The 17,260-nt window shown below is 40.0% G+C and overlaps 1 long non-coding RNA gene across 1 annotated transcript; it reads left to right on the plus strand.

Moving 5' to 3' along the window:
- Positions 1-1,885: 1,885 nt before the first annotated feature.
- On the plus strand, positions 1,886-16,935 carry LOC149749759 (uncharacterized). The gene is made up of 3 exons (XR_016392504.1): positions 1,886-6,453; positions 8,404-8,494; positions 15,603-16,935. It is a non-coding gene; the product is annotated as an uncharacterized LOC149749759 (long non-coding RNA).
- Positions 16,936-17,260: the final 325 nt, after the last annotated feature.

Consider the following 17,260-nt stretch of genomic DNA (forward strand, 5'->3'; position numbering starts at 1 on the left):
ACAACTACTGAAGCCTGCACGCGTAGAGCCCGTGCTCCACAACGGAAGAAGCCACCGCAGTGAGAAGCCAGCACACTGCAATGGAGAGTAGCCCCTGCTTGCTGTAACTAGAGAAAGCCTGCACACAGCAACGAAGACCCAACACAGTCAAAAATAAATAAAATAAAAACTAATTTTTAAATTGCTGTGAATTCACAACACAATGATAAAAAATTTTTTTAATCATTGTAAGATAAATAACTTGCATGGGGAAGATACTAGTATCAACTTACGTTAAATAATTTCAAAGCAGATACGATCATGAGAAATGGGCCCACATCACAAAGAATCAAGATATGCAAAGAATATGAGTAATTACCCTAAGGAATATTGTTTGAATATTAAATGAGATGTGAATATTAAAAAATGATAGATGGTCTAAAATTCCATTTAATTCGATTAGTGGAATTAAGTATGGTAGATGGTCTCGTAAGACATTCCCCAGAGAGAACTTTCCAATAATTTAAACATTTTATGTTCAGTTGTTCACTGGACATACCCAGAACGTGATCATCCAAGAGGAATAGTTCTGGAAACACTGCTGATAGGGATTACTGTCTAATACATAGACAGACAACAGAGTACAATAGTTAAAAGTGTTGTTGCTGAGATTAGACATGGGTATGAGCTCTGTTTCTGCACCCAAGAGCTAGGTGGCAGAGGGGTTGAAACATAGATCTTGAAGATAGTTCCTGACTTCAAATTGAGCTCTGTGCTTCCTAGCTTTATGTCCTTGGCAAGTCTCTTAAGAACACTGTACCTCAATTTCTTCATCTTGAAAAATAGGGGTGATGAATAATAATACCTGCCCTTTATGTGTTGGGGATGAGATAAATCCTTCGTTTATTATGAGGATTAAATAAATTAACATGTGTAAACCATTCAAGCAGTACCTGGGGCATAGTAAGTTCCAGATAAGTGTTAGCTATTACAATAATTTCTTGTCTAAAATTAGGATAATAATAAAAATAGTAACTCTTTCATAAATACAGGTGTCAGTGCCATTTGGAATAGTCTCTATAACAATTTCTGTCTCCACATTTACTGTGTTTCAGCAAATTTACCTAACAGATGGTGAGTGGGCAATTTTTAAAGGGGCATTTTTTAAAAGAGCGGAGAGGGAAGGAATAGAGACAGGCACATACTATATTTGAAGTTACCTCCACGTGTATTTTATGTATGTATACCCATACAATTAAGAAGTCTTTGGATGTTTTATCTTCAAGAATAATTCAGATACTGGATTACTTGAATATCATAAACATTTAGGGTTTAACAGATTTGTTACATATAGACGTTGTATCATGGATTTAAAAGACCATAGCCAGCGGGCAGCGGCGGGCGGAGCGACCGAGGGGCGGCGAGGGCTGGGCAGCGGGTGCGGGGGGGGGTCCGTGCTTCCTCGCGGTGGAAGGCAGGGGTTCGCCAGAGACGCCGGGTTGCTCCGCGTTGCCAGGTTACCGAGCGCGTGCCCCGCGCCCGCTCTTCCGCCCGGGCCGCCCTCGGCGCCGCCTGAGTCGCGGTGCGGGCTGCGCGGGGCGCCGGGTCCGCGGAAGCCTAGGTCGGGGGCTGCGTGAGGGATTCTCGTCGCGCGTGGACGCTGCGCGAGCGCGCGGGGGACGTAGGGCGCCGACCTGGGGCTCCCCGGAGCTCCGGCTCCGCTCAGGGCGCCCGCTCAGGGGCCTCCGGCGCGAGACCCCCTTTGTGGTCAAGATGGCGGCGCCCAGGCGGGCTGCGCCGAGGTGAGCTGGAGCTGGGCCCGGAGAGGGGCGAGTGTGCCACGCCCAGGACTTGGACCCCGGACTCGTCTCCCGTCTCCCGGGGAGCGGCGGGTGAGTGAGTGCGGCCGCGCGTAGGTTCCTCTCGTGGGGTGGTTAGCTCTTCGTGCGTCCGCATACTTCTGTCGTCTGATAGATCTGGGGTGGCCCAGGTTGGAGGCGAGGGTGCTTGATTGGGGAAACCTGAGGGGTTTAAGGACTCTGTTGGGATCGTTTCAGACCCCAGCAAGAAGCTGAGCAAGTTTTCTCCTCTCTTCCCGGCTAAGTTTTCTCCCTTCTCTGAAGACGCCAGCTTTTCTGAATCACCTTGTTACCCGGGGGGATACAGTTGGTGGTTCTGACCGTGGAACGTAGGACCCGGCGCGGGGAAGCCTGAGCTGGTTCTAGTTACTTCGTTTGTAAAGCACTTGTCTTGTCTTTGGAATCTTTGTGTATGTAACCAACGTTGGGAAGAGCCAGCGTTTTCTCCTCCAGAACACTGCGAGGGGTAACTTTATACGTAAGAAACAAGTGGGCGTTCACATCCATCTCTTTTCCAACCACTGAGTTTTGGTTGTGTTTCCTTTCTTTAAGTTTGTCTCGTTTTGAAGTGATAACAAAACAAACTAACTAACTAAACCATAGCCAATTACACAAAGTATATACTCTAGTCTCAGTCCTGCCATTAATTAGCTATGTTATCTTAAGTCATTTAATTTTTCTAGGCCTCATTTTTCTCATGTGATGTTTTTTCTTTGAAAAAGTGTAGTTTCTAGAAGTCTCTAATCTCTGTGTCATAGTTCAACTTGGAGAAAACCTGTTCTTATCCAAACTCCATGACATTGTATTTCCAGCTCCAACTTTGGACTTTGAGTGAGTTGGGGGCAACTTTTTAAGGATATTTTTACACAGCTTTTTTAGTTAATATCAGTCTAGCTGACTTGTCATACTCAGACTTTCTCCCATATTCTTTTACCAGTGTGTTCCTTAGTCATATATATAAAGACTGTTGTGGGAAAAATGACCTCCTGGGTCAGCTTACTGCATGGTCATCGACACAGGGCAGGGAGTAAGATTCTGTGGATTTTACAGAAGCAGATACAGGTTTCATTATCCATGTCCTCTCCCCTTTCATCTTACAAAAACAGCAGGCTTTTCTTGGAGAACTGCCAGATAATGCCATCCTGCCTCCTCACGGGCCCCGGGGATGAGTCGCCCAGGGACTGAACTCCAGTAAAGCAGGTGATTGGCTCATGGGTAGGCATCTGACCTCGGCTAAGTCTATCAGACTCCTCCCCAGGACTTTTCTCTCAGAGCAAAATGGAAGAATTGTCTTCTCTCTCTGGAATTTCTAAGCTGGGGAGATATGACTCTGGGACTCCCAGTGACCATCCAGCACCAGAAGAGACTTTCTGTAAAATAAAGTCTTGCAGAGGTAAGCAGGGCTGAGCGATGGAGAGAGAGCTGGAACCCTGCTGATACTCTGGAATTTCCAGATCCAACTGTATCTGAATATGGCTGCATCCCTGAATTTCTAGTACTTGTTTGTTGAGGTTGTTGTTGTTGTTTGGTTTTTGTTTTGAAATTTCCTTGGACTATTTTGAATTTGTTTTCAGCCATGTGCATTTGAAAGCATCATAGCTAAAAGAGCTAATTTCCTACATTAGTGTCAGGTTTGCTGACTGGCATTCCTTAAGTGAAAAATCATATCCGCTATTTTCTTTAAATAAAATCCTTCTAGCTCAGGTTTGAGATATTCAAAACTCTGCCTCCTACCCCCCTCTTTTCCAACATTTACTATATCACCTTGAAGCATTTGTGACCACATCTTTCCCATCTAGACGCAGTTGAGAGAGAGAGCAAAGACTTCTGATATAAACTGCAACCTATACGCCTCCTACCTGGAAGCTTTAGAACATACTTGATTCTTGTCATTAAAGCAGATCTTTTGTTGTTGTCTCCGGGGCACAGAAGCATTTTCATGGCATAATGGAGTACAAAGTACATTAAGCCTAACTCTACTTCTCGCCCTCTTTTACTTTAAATAGGCAGAAAAGAACAATCTCAAACACGTTTTCCCAACAAATAAAATACATATACGATTATGTTTAGAAGACATTTATGCAACATATAGTTAGACTGATTAATTAATGGACCTTTCGCCAATTGGCACAGTAAATATATATGTTCAATGTGCTTAATTAAAAAGAAGACAATAACATATTTTTACAGGTTAATTATCTGAGCAGAGTATTGTGCCAGCACACTTGATACTACAGTATTTCATGTTTGACAAGTAACCTTCTTTCAATTATATTTACTGCTAAATGTTTCCTGGATCAAGCTATTAAATTATAAGGTCAAAAGTAAAATGATATGAAATTACAATGATAAAGGGACACATATCCCACTTTATGAGAATAGAAGTTGTAATTTCTTTTCAATACTACTAGTAGTGACCACAGTACTAATTTGAGCCCTTACTATGAGCCACTGTGCCCATATACATTTAGTTCTTACAGTAGTTCTGCAAAGGGCATATAATAATCCATACTGTAACGCTGAAGAAAGTGATTCTCATAGCTGAAAGTCACATAGCTGGTGAGTGGCAAAGTCTAGATTCAAACTTAGAGTCCTCTGACAATGCCCAGGTTGTTGACCACTATGTACACTGCTCAATTGTTGCACCAATAAAGAAGTGCTTGAAATAATTATAGATTTGCCTACCCTGAAACTGCAGTGATTTAAAGACATCAAAGTTGCCAGTTGCTTAAGCACATCTACTTACAGTAAGAAATTACATTTTATTTCATTTCTAAAACAAGATTAATTCTGCAGGCCCATCGAAACTTGAGCACACAAATCCTACCTCCAAATGAAAGATGCTTGTTTTCCATTATTCAACAGATGGCCCTGTACAGAGGCAATAAATATATAGTAGAATTTTCATTCAAATAAATGAGAAGAGAGGTTTCTTCTTGTCCTGATTCAGTGCCCATCATTATGGATTATGATGGCTCTTCCCAAACTTTACTTCATTCACTCCACTCTTTCTACAAAACTCCAGTAATGGAATCCGTCATTCAGATATATGTGCAAAGCGAAAGGACTGTATTAATACAGTTGCTGAAAGTCAAGTTGATAGAGCACAGGAAATACATCCTAATAAATGCACCATTAATGTTTGTGTGGGCCTTGGAGTGAGGGGTCGAAGAATTTTCAGTTTAACGGAATATTTTGCCTCTTGCTATGAAAGTGTGGCTTAATAGTCTTGTAATTGGTCATTTACAGAATCCTCCATCTCTGGGTTTCATGCTTTCTTTACTCTGCAGCTGTTGATTCCTTCTCTTGCTCTGGATGGAAGATAGCAACGAAGCCACTTCAAAGGGCTCAGCCTGCCTTTTTGTGTTATTGTTTAGATGAAGATATTTCCATTTATTAAAGCACACTATTTAAACATTTTTATCATGTTTCAAACTTGACTGTGTTCTGAAGGTATGAGCACAGGCAGACATAATGGGGGATGTTTTCCAGGAGAGAACATACGCTTATCAAAAGAGTTATCAGAATTTTCATGTATGGATTGAGAATCAAATTCTGGAGTTAGACCTGAATTTAAATTCATACTCACAACTTATTACCAGTCTCATCTTGATCAAATGGTTACCACACTTCTCATCAATTTCCTTATCTTTGAAAGCGGAATAAGAGAAGTATGCCTGGTGGAGTTACACATAAAGCTCATCCGATAGAATATTCATAAGGATTTTGCACAAAATATACATGGAAATATTTTAGCACCGAGTTTAGCATGCAATTCATCTTCAATACATTTAAGAGCTATTGTTTTATTATTATTATGCTATCATTAAATATCACTATTACTTAAATGTCATTATTGCTAAAATTGCTGTAAAATTACCGCAATAACCCATGATGAATTCCCCTCTTCTGTTTCCTTTGTTTAAATGGAAAATATATATATAAATCTAGACAGAGAACACTTTAGTGATCCTATTCAGTGGAGTGAGAATTTCCATGGCACTGATTAAAACAAATCCTGAATTGCATGGACTTAAGATAGCAGAGAGGGGCTTCCCTGGTGGCGCAGTGGTTGAGAGTTCGTGACCCGATCCGGGAAGATCCCACATGCTGCGGAGCAGCTGGGCCTGTGAGCCATGGCTGCTGAGCCTGCGCGTCCGGAGCCTGTGCTCCGCAACGGGAGAAGCTGCAACAGTGAGAGGCCCGCGTACCGCAAAGAAGAAAAAAAAGATAGCAGAGAGGCTAAGAGATTTGAAGTTAGACATCCCCAAGTGTGAATTCTACTGTGACCCTCTTCTAGCTCTAGAACCTTGAGGAAGTTTCTTAAACTTTCTGAGCTTTACTACTGGTTTCCTCATCTGTATCTTTTTCAGGACTATTTATCAAGCATCTTCCTGTTCTCTATGCTTGGACGTATCAATGAATAGATTAGACAAGAGCCTTTGCCTGCGTGCTCCTTCTTGCATGCTTTCTCCCTCCTTACACTCTCGTGTGGAAACGGATGTTATAAATAAATTCTATGCTTTGTCACAGGTTGATGGGCACTACGGGATAAGGAAAAGGATGTGAAGCTCACTGAAGAGGCTTGGGTTGGGAGTGCTGGAGGAGTGTACAGGTAGGCTCTGATTTTAGATAGGGTAGTCAGGGTGGATGACATTTGAGCAAAGACTTGAAGTGAGGGCGTTGTCAGAATGTATGATGGGGAGACCACTCCCTGGGAGCAAGAATAACCAGTCCCAAAACTCTAAGGCAGAAATATGCCGGGCAGCTTGGAGGAATATCAAGGAGGCCACCCTGGCTGACTTAGTCAGTGGGGAGGAAGAGACAGCAGGAGGGCTGGAGGTCGGATATGTGATGGGATGGATTGGGTAAGTCCTGGGAGGCCATCACATGCATTGTGTCTTTTACTCTAAATGTAGGCAGCCAGGGGCAGGATTTTAGCCGAGGTGTGGCATGAACTGTCTCTTGTTTGAAAAGCATAACTCTATCTGTGGTCTTGAGGAAGTGGGGAGAGAGTGGAGTCAGGGAGAATCTCGGGAGGCGACGACAGGATCCTCGAGGTCTATGTTGGTGGCCTGCACCAGGCTGCTAGCGGCTGGTAGTTCTCAGAAGTGGCACATTGGGAAGGTTGTGACAGCATTTCGTGGTAGATTGAATGCAAGAATGGAAAGGAAGAGGGGGTCAAGGGTGAATTCGAGATTTAGGGCCTGGGGAACTGGAAAGGTGTGGTTACTGTCACCTAAGATGGAAAAAGTTTGGGGTAGAGCGTGTTTGGTGGATTAAAGACCAGTTTTGGAGGTGTAAGATTTGAGATGTTTTCGTGACGTCCAAGTAGAGATGCTGCGTACACAGTTGGATACACAAGTCTGCAGTTCTGAAGAAAGGTCTGAACTAGAGATACACTTTAATACAATGGAGATATTAAGAATAATGACATGGAAGCGCTATTTTAAAGATAAAATGAAGTCATGCAGTTAGCACTCTGCTTTCTCAAAACATTTAGTAACTGTTAGCTAAAATAATTACCTGAAATGAAAAAATACCTATAGTTTGTTTTGTTGTTTGCAGTAAAAGTGAATAAAATGTCACAATTATTTTAATAGTATTTGTGACAGAGTAGTTTTAGGTAAGACACCATGACTACAAACATTTACAATAAACCTTTCAGTCTCCTACTTTTCACTCTGATAGGGTACTTGGAACCATATTTTGTAAGGTTTAAGTTAGTTGTCATAGGGTACCTCTTTAATTAGAAGTAATTCTGAACTGTCTAGTTCCATGCAGTTTTATATACATATATGTATAATTACTATTTTATGATTTATCAAACTCAGTTGAAAATTTGCATCACTGATATACATTAGAATTTAAGCATTTACCCCGGTATTCAAGGAAAAAAAGGTACTTGTCTTGTCATTTCCATAGGGGTACTTACTTTCACATCTTCCCTTCACTTTGCAATTGAAAACATGGCAGGGGAAATACTATCTTACTGGTCTTTGAGTTCCCCTTAGCTATCTGCAAGTCCTTAAACAGCCTTTGTGGCTTAACCAAAATTCTCTTCCATCTTCATTCCGCTAACAGATATTGGTCTAAGCATGTACTTATACTAAAAAATGCATGACCACGTTGTCTCTACACATCTATAATTTTATGTTAACACTATCATTATGTAAGCTATACTTTAGTTGTAATTATAACAGATTTTATGTCAACACACATCCATTTCTAGTGTTCATCTGGTGTTCAAGGGGAGAGCAGCATGTCGTAAATTTTATCAAAATATAACATCCGAAGAATAGAACAGAGGGTAATTGTGTAATTCTGTATTCACTCTAATTAAGTTCAGTGGAGTTGGCATAATAGAATTAAGAAGAAAAACAAAAGACTGAGGTACCATGGCTCCCTCTCCTTAACACACCCTTTCGTATCCGAGAGCAGAGACTCAGCACCTTTCTGTACAGAAATGGAGACAGGAAGAGGCCAGAGGATGAATGACAGGCACGAATGAGGTGGAACTTGGAAGAGCAACATGGAAATGAAATACTTCTTTTGTATTTGGTAGGTGGGGAAAATGTACCAGCGTGTATGCCTACTGGGACCACGTTTTCCAGAACAGTTAAGCCCAGTGTCAACTATGCTGTCCCACCTTCCTCGTAAGTACGAGCATACTGTTACTTGAATCTTTGCTTCCTGTTTCTTGATACCTGGTTGAGAAGATTATCACAGGAACTACATCATGTTAGCAAACACACTGTTTTGAAATGATTGACACTCACTGAAGAGTGGCAACTCCAAGCTTGCTCTCTCTTGATCTTGGACTGTTGAGGTCTGGAGTGCAGGAGTGGGTTATGGGGAAAGACCATTGGAATTCTTATGTCTTCAGCATAATGGTTATAGCATAATGGTTAGGAGTGTAGGTGCTGGTTCAAATCTCTGCTTTCCACTTGCTAACCATATGAGCTTGGGCAATTTACCTGATTACCTGAACCTCAATACTCCTGCCTATAAAATGATGTTAATAATATTTCATCCTCATAGACTTGTTTTCAATGTTAAAATGAAGTCACTTACACCAAGCACTTAATACAATGCCTAGAGCATAGTAAAGTCTATTATTATTACTATTACCACTACTACTACTATTATTATTATTACTATCACGATGCCAGGTGCTATTTTTCCTATGCCTTATTCCATTATCTTCTGCCCTGTCCCCCCATTTCTGTCTTGTTTCTGTACAGGGGTAGGTTTGTCACAGAGCATTTTCTTTCCCTAGTGTCTGACTCTTAGTCATCAAGGTGACTGGTCCACGACCCGGCATTCATTGCTGCTCGTTGAAGCAACCCATTTTGAGAAGGGGAGCTGGATATTGATGCCAAGTTGGGTGAAGGAGAGAGAATTTTCTCTCTTCTGCACACAGAGAGCTAAGTGAAATATTCAGGCCTCAGAAGGAGAATCAGGCAAAGGGCAACATGCTTAATTTCATACCTTAGTGATTAAGAACAAGTCAGACAGGCTGGATTTGAACTCATTTCCGTCATGTACTGACAACGGGATCTTAGGTGCTTTTGTAACCCCTCTGAGGCTCAGTCAACATCTGGAAGAGACGAATAACATTATCAGGACCTAGCGTATAGCCTCGTTGTAGTAAGTGAGTAAATCCTTTTAAAACGTTCAGCACGTTGTTTGGCATATAAACACGTAATAAAATTTAGCTTCTTTGACTACTACCGCTGCTAATATTAAGTAGCTGAGCAGATCCGAGGCCCATTTTTTTCTTAGATTGCACATAATCATTTGGACAACCAGCTCCCATTGATCAACCGTTGCTTATATATAAACCCCCATGAACCCAAAGGTGCTTTAACTCTCTCCCAGTCAGAGCCTGTTCTGGGGGCAGAAGCAACACCGGCACTACCCCCGTCATCTTTGCCTTTATTGTCACTACACTCGCCTGCCGTACTGAGCACTTTCTGTTTGCCAGGCACCAAATTTAGCCCTGCGTATGCACTATATCATGTAGTTCTCACACTCAGGTGGGAGACATTATCGTCATCCCCAATTTTCAGATAAAGACGCTGAGGTGTTGGAAAGGTAAGAAAGTTGACCCACAGCAAGAGATGGAGCCGGAGTATTCAAACCCTTCTCTCTGACCTCAAGAACCCTTAAATATTAGCATACTACTACATCCTGGTAAGAAAATCTGCTTCCAGCCACTCTGGTGAGAGTAGAAATGATTCTCAGTCCCCACATTCCTCTATTGCCCATGCCACCCTAGCCTCAGGACTAGAGGGGAAAGGAAGTGATCTATTCAGAGAGCAGCCAAAGGGAACCTACTCCCTTCTGCCTTTTCGTAATCAACTAACCAATATTTTATTTCCTTCTTAAGAGTCCCCACATGTTCCTTTTGGTACTTAGCTTGGCCTTTTGGAATTCTGACATTCTGTACATGACTCATCCACTGTATTTCATGGTAATTTATTGAGGTCAGGTATAGGGTCTTACTCATCCTGAAGTCCAGTTATCCCGTCACATCTAACTCTGTTCTTTTCTTCTTGTAGGACATCTGCAGGTATTTATTTGAATTTTGTTGAATTGTTCTCATCAATAGTACATTAAAAGTTATACAGAAAGTGCTTTCTTATAAGGAAAACCATCTAAATAGATTTCTAGCTCTTTACTTTTTATAGCACTATTGTAGAATTATAGATCTCCAGGTAATATTTTTTAGATTGAGTTCTTCATATCATCTTATTTTTACATATAATGATAAATCTGAATTTTCTCTATGAAACCTCCGAGACTTCACTGGCTTGTAACTTAGCTTGTTGATTATGTGTTGTTGACTTTTCCATTTACAATGATATTTGATCCTGGTAAGGATGGGGCTGGGTGGGAAGGTACATCTTAGGGCCATAAATTGGTTTTGCAGAGAACTAACATAAAGATCTAAAGTCTCATCATATTTCTGCAGAACTCATGAATCATTTTATTATAAGTCCATTCATTCAGGGAGTATAAAACCATTTTCAAATTGTTATTCCTAATTTGTTCATCTTCTCTTCCTTAGTCTTAGTGAGAAGAGAGCAGGCTGAATGGAAGAAAGTCATTATGACCACTGGGGCCACTAGGGTGGGCATCAGTCCCAGAGTTTTGTTATCATCTCTCCGCTATTAATATTGGCTAATGTCTTGAGTGCTTACTTGGTGCCAATTACTTAGCCGACCATGGCAAATGGATTGTGTCATTTCATCCCCTGATAGTCATACAATTAATGTATGTATTATTACGATATCCCATAATGCATACATGGAACAGAGCCCCAGAAGTGGTTATTTGCTCACAAAAATATGGTAGATGTGGAATTTGGACTCAGGTCTGATAGACTCCTAAATCACTCCTAGTGATTTTTACCACTAAATTAAAGTTGTATACCTCTGGAGAGTAGATAGTTTCTAAAATTTCCTCAGCTCTAACGTTTTATAATTAATTTTTTGTCTGATGGCAAGCTTAACAGTTAAGATGGGTAGGAAGGAATGCCAGCCTGTTGAATGGAATTTCCCTGAAATAAGCCTGTTTTATGACACCAGTTCACTCATTCATTCACTCAGCATGTATTGAATGTTTGCTCTGTGCAAAGGCATTTTAGGCATCACAGTGGAGTGAGCGCCCCTTCCATAGACTCTCCTGCAGCACTCAGAGAAGTGTTGGACTGGTTTGCCTGTTATGGAATGGGGCTTGGTGATAGAAGCCTGGTTTGTCCTCCACTGATAAAACTAAGACATACTCATATGAGTTTATAGGCATCTTGAAGCCGTGGGATAGTAACACACATGAATCTTACCATTTTTGCCTGGGATTAATGATATAAAGGCTTTGGATTTGGGTATGGAAAATGGGTGCAATTATGGGCGTGTTGGTTCTACATATATATGTACATCACGTGTCATCAGCCTGCAGCTACCTGCCATTCCTCACTACTCCTTCTTTTCACAAACCAAACAAGTACCTTCTTATCTGTCCTGTGGATAAGCTCTTGACAGTGGCACTAGGACCTCCCTGAATAAGTACATCATTGGCTAAACCAGTGGTTTCTCAGATATGCTCATTGAACAACCCTTAAGGTGGATTGACATTCCACTGCCTAGAATAGAATATGGTGTTCTTTAGAAATCGGGGGGGGGAAATAGGCCACCAGATGTACTTTCTTTAATTTAAATTGTTTATATATATATATATATATATATATATATATATATATATATGAACAATTGTTATATATGTGTATGTATACTTGTTCATATATATGAATGATTTAAAATTGAAGAGATGTATATATACACACACATATATATATATGTATATTTAAATTTTGGCTTGTGTTAGCAAGTAGTAAATTAAATTATTAGCAGATCCATACTGCAGGGAAATAACCAATCAGATTTCATTCAATAGCTTGCTTTTTTGTAGATTTATGGTTGTGATTTTATATCTGCAGGTATGTTTGCTGAAGAAAATATTTCTACCACTTTACACAAAATTACATTCATTTAATACCGATGCGGCATGTCTCAAATGTCTTAATACAGTTTTAATCTTGAATCCCATCAGAAGTATGAAATTAGAAACATACCCCAAAATCATTTGAAGATAAATTACTTTCATTTCCCTTATACTTTTGAGACTTTTGAAAAATAAGTATTTAGTTGTACTTATCTGTTTCTGTCTCTCTAAGGATAGCAAACACTGAAACACAATTCTTTTTAAAAGTCAATATTAAAAATATATTGTCCAAGATGATCAAAACTAAGGAAGTGGCAAAGAAATTCAAAAATTTAAACTTTCAAAGGGTGCTTTTTTTGTGAATGTGTAGTACTTGTTCTTCTGAAGGAATTAATCTTTTTAAAAATTTAATTAACTTATTTTTTATTGAAGTATACTTGGTTTACAGCGTTGTGTTAATTACTGCTGTACAGCAAAGTGACTCTGTTATACATATGTACATACATTCTTTTTCATATTCTTTTCCATTATGGTTTATCACAGGATATTGAATATAGTTCCCTGTGCTATATAGTAGGACCTTGTTGTTTAGCCAATCTATATATACCAGTTTGCATCTGCTAATCCCAAACTCCCAGTTCATCCCTCTCCCACCTGCTTCCCCCTTGACAGCCACCAGTCTATTCTCTATGTCTCTGATTCTGTTTCTGTTTCATAGATAGGTTCATTTGTGTCATATTTTAGATTCCACATATAAGTGGTATCATGGTATTTGTCTTTCTCTTTCTGACTTACTTTGCTTAGTATGATAATCTCTAGTTGCATCCATGTTGCTGCTGCAAATGGCATTATTTCATTCTTTTTTTTATGGCTGAGTAGTATTTCATTGTATATATGTACCACATCGTCTTTATCCATTCATATGTTGATGGACATTTAGGTTGTTTCCATGTCTTGGCTATTGTGAATATTGCTGCTGTGAAGATCAGGGTGAATGTGTCTTTTTGAATTATAGTTTGGTCTGGATATATGCCCAGGAGTGGGATTGCTGGATCATATGGTGGGTCTATTTTTAGTTTTCTGAGGAACTTCCATACTGTTTTCCACAGTGGCTGCACCAACTTACATTCCCACCAACAGTGTTGTAGGAGGGTTCCCTTTTCTCCACACCCTCTCCAGCATATGTTATTTGTAGACTTTTTAATGATGGCCATTCTGACTGGTGTGAGGTGGTACCTCATGGTAGTTTTGATTTGCATTTCTTTAATAATTGGCAGTGTTGAGCATCTTTTCATGTGCCTATTGGCCATCTGTATTTCTTCTTTGGAGAAATGTCTCTTTAAGTCTTCTGCCTATTTTTTTGATTGGGTTGTTTGCTTTTATTGTCGTCAAGTTGTATGAGCTGTTTGTATATTTTGGAAATTAAGCCCTTGCTGGCCGCATCATTTGCAAATATTTTCTCCCATTCTGTAGGTTGTCTTTTCATTTTGTTTATGGTTTCCTTTGCTGTGCAAAAGCTTGTAAGTTTGATTCGGTCCCCTTTGTTTATTTTCATTTTGATTTCTATTGTCTTGGGAGACTGACCTAAGAAAATATTGGTATGATTTATGTCAGAGAATATTTTGCCTGTGTTCTCTTCTAGAAGTTTTATGGTGTCAGGTCTTATGTTTAAGTCTTTAAGACATTTTGAGTTTATTTTCGTGTATGGTGAAAGGATGTGTTCTAACTTCACTGGTTTATATAAGGCTGTCCAACTTTACCAACACCACTTGCGGAAGAGACTGTCTCTTTCCCATTATATATTCTTGCCTCCTTTGTCAAAGATTAATTGTCAAAGATTAACTGAGGTGTGTGGGTTTATTTCTGGGCTCTGTATTCTGTTCCATTGATCCATATGTCTGTTTTTGTGCCAATACCACGCTGTTTTGATTACTGTGACTTTGGAGTACTGTCTGAGTCTGGGGTGGCTATGCCTCCAACCTTGTTCTTTTTCTTCAGGATTGCTTTGGCAATTCTGGGTCTTTTATGGTTCTGTATGAATTTTAGGATTATTTGTTCTAATTGTGTGAAAAATGTCATGGGTAATTTGATAGGGATCGCATTAAATCTGTAGATTGCTTTGGGTAGTATGGGCATTTTAACAATATTAATTCCTCCAACCCAAGAACATGAGATGTCTTTCCATTTGTTTGAATCATCTTCACTTTCCTTTATTAATGTCTTACAGTTCTCAGCGTATAAGTCTTTTGCCTTCTTGGTGAGGTTTATTCCTAAGTATTTTATTTTTGGGGTTGTGATTTTAAAAGGCATTGTTTTTTTACATTCCCTTTCCGATATTTCATTGTTGGTATAAAGAAATGCAACCAATTTCTGTATGTTAATCTTGTATTCTGCTACCTTGCTGAATTCGTTTATCAGTTGTAGTAGTTTTCATGTAGAGTCTTTAGGGTTTTCTATATATAGTATCATATCATCTGCATCTAATGACAATTTTACCTCTTCCCGAAGGAATTAATCTTGAAGTTCTACTAAGACTTTTGGGATACCTGTTTTAATGAGCCACTACTTCCTGCCTGAGATTGCACTATGCGCCAGAGATTCTAGAATTAGCATACTAAAACTAATAATGCAAACAACAACAACAGATCTTCACAAACCTTCCTTGCAAGGAAGTAAAGTCCACTGGAAAAACAGACAAGTGAAACACACATTCAAAATGGCAGTGATTCTCAAACATTTATGTGCTGAAAAATCATGACAAGCATGATAACCAGAGCAATTACTAGACCCCTTCTCCAGCTGGTCAGGTGTAAGTCCTGTATCTGTATTTTTGGTGAATGCCTCCAGGAGAGTCTGAGACAGATGTTCTCAGTTGTCGTCAACCTTTAGTGTGCATCAGATTTGCCTGAGAATATTGTTAAAACACAGATTGCAGGGCTCCAGTGCCAGAGTTCTAACCAGTTCCCAGGTGTGGCTGATATTGCTGGCCCAGGGACCACATTTTGAGAACCACCTTTCAAAACTCTGCAGTATGCAGTTGTGTGTGTTGTGAATGCAGTATGCGGTTGTGTGTGTTGTGAATGAGACGGGCCCAGAGAACCAAAGGAGGGCAAAGGGACTGCCCTAAATTAGTCAAAGGTAGCAATAGCAGCTAGAATTGATTGACCCAAGAAAAAATTATAAGAACTTTACCTGCATTTGCTCATTTAATCCTTTCAGTAAGGTACATAGGTGCTACTTAGTGTTCCTCTTTTACAGGGGTGTCCAGAGAAGGTAACTACTTTGCCCACGTCCTAAACTGGTAAGTAACAGATTAAGAATTCAAGTCTAGGAAGTCTGATTCCAGAGCCCACACCTCTACCCTTTCTGCATGTAGAGAGGAGTAAAGGGTTGTCAGTGAAGCCTTCCTGGGGGCCCTGGCCTCTGAGTGTAGATAGAAGGATGAGTGGACATAAAGATCATTATTTGTGTGTGGTGGGGGTCGGGGAGGAAGTATGAGGGCTTCCAGAAGAGCCCGCCCTCCCCATACATCTGCTATAAGCAAGTCTGATGATCAGGAGTCCGGAACATGAGTATGACTATGGGATACTGAGAAGGGTTCTAGAACCCTGAGGTTAGAGTTCTGGATCAGTTAGTAGGTAACAGAAAGTGAATGAGTGATTTACCTTACTTTCCACGGGTAGCAGGAAGTTTGGAGATAGTCCCTCTAGCGTTAGTCCAGCTGCTGAAGGGCATCACCAGGGGACTGGGTTGCTTCGCTCTTCCAGCTTCCACATCTCTAGCACGTCCACATAGCTTCAAAGTGACCCCAGAATCTTCAATAGTGTTCCAACAATTTGGGCAGGAAGAAAGAAAAGGAAAAAAAAAAGAAATTAAGTAAGAAAAAAAAGGCAGTGTCTAACTCAGAGAGCAAATTTTTTACCACAGATGGTCAGCAGACTTGCACTTAGATCTCATCAGCTCGGATTTTAAACTGGCCACCTTAGCCTTAAGGATAATGGGGTCTCCTAAACCAGGGCTCTGATAGTAAGGGATAAGGAGAGAGTGGTACTGATTAGCAGTGCCTGCTGTCCCAAACAAATATTATCCCCAAACTATTTTTTTTTATCCTATATTTTACTTTAAAGAATGGAGGGGAAACATTATGTATCTGTAAATAGCCTTTTAGAAAGGGTACAATTATATAGTTATACAACCCCCTGGAGGGCTCCTTTCTTCTAAAATCTCTTTAAAAACTGTTCAAGGTTAAGGACATTTTTATCTTAATTTAGTAACTTGCTGTCGATTATCTTGGAATGACATCCTCTCTCTGCAGATGTTCTGTCAGGCTTTAGAAAATTCTAGAAGTGGACAGAGAAGTGTTATGGTACATGTATTTGCAATATGCACATCTTTGAAATGAAATCCATTTAGGGACCAAAAGGCATTTCACGTCTTTGCTATACATTTTCACATATTTGCCTTTCCAGAATTCCTTTGAGCAAATCTGTTAGATGTAACCCATCCGTTTCTCCCATCTGAATTCTTTATTACTAAACGTTCTTCAGTATGCTCTCACTCCCCTCTGTCAAAGCGTTTCTCTGGGTCCTCACCCTTCTCATCTCATATGTGAATGCGTATCTTAAACTGAAGCAACAGTCTGCTATGACTTCTCCATAACTTGAAGAGCCCGTCTTTGTGAGAAAAAAAGTAGACTTACTAACTTAAAAGGTAAAATGTGCGCAGTGTTTCTGAGAATTAAAAACTAAGATAAAAACATAAGCAATGGAAAAAACTTACAGTGGATCCTTTTCAAAGACTTTATTTTACAGAGAAGGCAACTGAGGTTTAAAGAAAAAATGCGTTAGTTAAACACTAAATAATAAACCTTAAACCTCAGTGGAGCAACACATGGACAGTTCATTTCTCACTCACTC

Source organism: Delphinapterus leucas, chromosome 3, assembly GCF_059928025.1.
Source record: "Delphinapterus leucas isolate spDelLeu-1000000601 "Yukka" chromosome 3, BTC_Dleu_Yukka2, whole genome shotgun sequence".
Classification (NCBI taxonomy): domain Eukaryota; kingdom Metazoa; phylum Chordata; class Mammalia; order Artiodactyla; family Monodontidae; genus Delphinapterus; species Delphinapterus leucas.